Genomic DNA, 4512 nt, shown 5'->3' with positions numbered 1-4512 from the left:
GGCCCCCATAGATCAAAATGAATATACTCTAATGTTCCTTTTGTGTTATGGATGCCTATGGTGAATCAAACTCTCTTTTGCTTCTCAAAAACACAGTGCTCACATAAATTCAGTTGCAAATTCTTTTTCCATCAATAAGTTCTTTTTTGTTCAATTCTGCCATGTTATTCTCACTCATATGCCCTAGGCACATATGCCAAAGTCTAGTAATGTTATCATCTGATAAGAAACAGGAAGCGATAATTGCATCATTAGTAACTATAGAACTCTGCAAAATATATAACTTGATAATTTTTCTATGCCCTTTAATCACAACGAGGGAACCTTTGGGAATTTTCAAAACCTCACTTTCAACTGTGCATTTGTATCCTTTTGAATAAAAAATACTCAACGAAATCAAATTTCTTTTCAATTTTGGAACATGTCGTACGTCACTAATGTAACACTCCTAACCTGTGCTCGTCGTCGGAACATGGTTTCGAAGCATTACCAAAAGATTCTGAACATTTTTCCATTAATCTACGTAAGTTACTATTCATTTACCGAGATCATCCATAACGTCCCTTAATGGGGCCCTCGAAGCCCAATACAAGCATTAGAATTGAATCGGGACTTAATTGGGACCTTTAATAATTTTTTGCGAAATTATAAAATTTTTCCAAGGTGCAGGGCTCACACGCCCGTGTGGTCTAAGGGACACGCCCGTGTTGGAGGCCGTGTTTGACCCCGTATAACTCTCTGATTTGCACACACAGCCGTGCCACACACTCGTGTGCTAGGCCGTATGGTTAATTAATTCAATTTGAAATTAGGTACAGGTTTCACACGACCAGGTCACACACCTGTGTTCTAGTTGTGTGGCACACACAGCTGAGATACACGCCCGTGTCTCTGCCCGTGTACTCAATTCTGAGCATTCTGTTTCTCAAAATTAGGATGCAGAGGACACACGGCCTAACCACATGCCCATGTTACCAGCACACGGTCTAGACACACGCCCGTGTGTCTGTCCGTGTAGATAAAATAGAGCCATTCCTAGCTTCATTTCTCACCCAAAATTTCACCCAATACCTGCACTTGAAACACACAACCAATACCAACCATTTCAAGCATTCAAATAGGCAATTTATAGCATTCACAAGGCATATCACTACAAGCATACATGATCGCAACCTTACCTTAGTAATCATATCATAATAATCTATTTAGTCATTCCAAAATGAACCATTACTAGCCATTCCAATGGCTAGGTTACTAAACATCATTTTCAAGCCACTATTGGCCAAGTTGTCCTATACATGCCATTATACCAAAATAGTTTTCGCTAATTATACCCAAAATGACTAGTCGATAGTGTGATGATGCTTTAGTGATCTCCAACCCTCACGAGCTCCCAAGCACTATAAAACAGGGGAAAATAAAATGGAGTAAGCATTACATGCTTAGTAAGTTCGTAGAACGAAAACTAAACTTACCAATCTTGCTTATTAAATCTAGGCATACAATGTTATGTTTCCATCCATTTGGCTAAATTGCCTAATCACATACATTCAACCAAATATGTTAGTCACCAAAATCTTCATATCAATCAAGTAACATAGATGAGCTTATCAAGCAATATTCTTTCAAGTCATTATCATAACGTCTTAAGATTTTCATGTCATGTCAAAAGTTTCATGTCCGTTGAATCATTGAATTCCAATGGATGCTTAAGTAGTACACTCGAAGTGTACGATTCAATAATTCGTCATTTCCTTATTCAAGGGTACCCCTTAGGGCACTTAACCAAGAAACACTCTCTCAAGCCATATATCGTATAACAGGATTGCCAGTCCAGGTTAAATCCTTTATATAACGTATGCTTAGAGGAGCTCGATTAGGATTACCAGTCCAAGCTAAACCATATTCATAACGTATGCTCGAGAGGTATTATATTGAGATTACCCATCCGGGCTAATTCCTTTTTAAAACAAGGTCAATGAGATTACTCGTCCTAGCTAAACCCCGTTCGCAACAAATACAGGACTTTATTAGTTTCGGGAAAGCGCATATAATCATCAGAATTCAACATTTAATCGGGACTTAACCCTTTTATCACCATTTCAAGCATGTATCAAATTTTCTATCACAATATACAAGTAAAACACATCAATGTAAATCACATTGCACATAAACAAAACATTCAATTAACATAATTACATGCTTGATTAAGTTACACGAACTTACCTCGACACTTGTTTGCATAAAAAGTCTACTAATCCGGAACCTTTTCTTTTTCTCGATCTAACCTCGAATTAGTGTTGTTCGGATCTATATAAATGAATTTAACTATCAATTTCACACATTTCATATTTAAATGGACTCAATTTACGTCCTAGGAAAAATTACCATTTTGCCCCTAACTTTTTCATAAATTTTGATTTTGTCCCTAGGCCCGAAAAATGAAACTTGTGCAAATTATTCCATATTCCAAGCCTAACCAAAGCCCATTACAAAATTTTCATCACATGTATTCATAAAATTTTAGAAGTTTTCATCAAATTTTACAAATTTTCATTTTAGTCCCTAAATCACGTTTTCATCAAAATTTGCTTTGTAAAAGTTGTTTATCTATGAAAAAACTTTCATTTTCTACCATAAATTTGCATATTCATCCATGACCCAAGTTTCATACCTTGATAACTTTTCAAATTAATCCCCTAAATAGAGAGATTAGACTATCCCGGTTTCAAAAATATAAAAATTATTAAAAACGGGACTTGATTTCATTGTTTTCCTCTCTCCTAGGGTTTCCATGGAAATTTTGGGGAAGATGATATGAAATTAGATGATTATTTATTTTTATTTAATTACCATATTTTAATTTTAGTGATTTCCAATTTAGTCTTTTGCCTTTTCTAATTTTTCCATGGATGAGTCATCAAGAAAAATTTACATACTTTTTGTAATGGTCTAATTACCATATAAGGACCTCTATATTTGAATTCTATAACTATTTAATCCTTATAGCTACTAGAATTTAACTTTCACATTTTATGCGATTTAGTCCTTCTCGTAATTAAGCACTTAATCGATAAAATTTTCATATCAAAATTTTCATACAACATATCTACCATATGATGGACCGTATAATGAAATAAAAATAAATCATATTTTTGGGTCCGATTTGTGGTCCCGAAACCACTGTTCCGATTTCATTGAAAAATGAGCTGTTACAATTAAGTGTTCTGACAACTCCGTCAAACATCTTAACTTTAATCGTTCCAACACCTGCAATTTTACACGAATTATTATTTCCCATGAAAACAATACATTCTAATATTGTTTCTTCAGTTGTAAACAAATCTTGATTGGGACTCGTGTGGAAGGTGCAGCTTGAATTAAGGATCCACTCTTTGCTCACTTTAGAATTATTGACAGAAGCGACTAGAAGTTCACCGTCGCTATAGTCTTCTACAACATCAGCTTCATCAGATTTTTCTAGTTGTTTGCTCTTTTGATTCACAGCCTCCCTTTTGATCTTGTTTTGCAGCTTAAAACACTCAGATTTAATGTGTCACTTCTTCTTATAGAAGTTACAAGTTTTACCTCGGTTTGAAGACTTCGATATTCCCTTAGATTTACCGTGAAGATTTCGTTCTTGTGTCATTCCACGATCACCATCAACATTCTGATCTTGTCTCCCACAAATAATGAGACCCTCTCCCTGAGAGTCAAGTTTAACCACAAGATGCTTCATCTTAACATACGAGATCAAAGAATCATAAACCTCATCAACTATGAGAGACTAGCGACTATAACGACTATACAAAATCGTGTCTCTAAAGGTTGAATAAGACGGAGGCAACGAACAAAGCAGAATCAACCTTAGATCTTCTTTATCTTACTGGACCTCCATGGCCTCAAGGTTTGAGAGAATTTCTTTAAACACTATTAATTGTTCGTGCACAGACGCACTTTCCTCCAAATGATGAGCATAAATGCACTGCTTCATATGCAGCTTGCTGGTTAGATTTTTTGACGTACATAGTTGCTCCAGCGTCTTCCATAATACAACAACAGTCTTCTCCTTCATCACATCTTGCAAAATTTTGTTAAACAAATGTAGATGTAATTGCGTCAAAGTCTTTCGATCCTTACGCTTCTTCTCTTCATTTGTCAATATCGAAGGCATCTTATCTATCCTTAGCAGGGCATCCTTCAGATCCATCTGCGTAAGAACTACCTACATAATAATTTGTCATAACACAAATCTGGTGTTGCGATCCAATAGCGAAATTTCATACTTCATTGATGCCATTACCGTGATCAAGATAAGCAACCCGGAAAACTCTGATACCAATTTGTGAAAAATAGAACATCGATAATGACAATGTATCACAAAGAAAAAGAAATAAAAATAAAGAATACATAGATTTTTATGTGAAAACCTTTTTGGGAAAAACACCACTAGCAGAGGAGAAGATAATTCACTATGTTGAATTCGAATTATTACAATAGGAGTAGACTATG

This window comes from Gossypium hirsutum, chromosome A11 (genome assembly GCF_007990345.1).
Source record: "Gossypium hirsutum isolate 1008001.06 chromosome A11, Gossypium_hirsutum_v2.1, whole genome shotgun sequence".
Classification (NCBI taxonomy): Eukaryota; Viridiplantae; Streptophyta; class Magnoliopsida; order Malvales; family Malvaceae; genus Gossypium; species Gossypium hirsutum.
Note: the sequence above shows the minus strand (reverse complement) of the source record.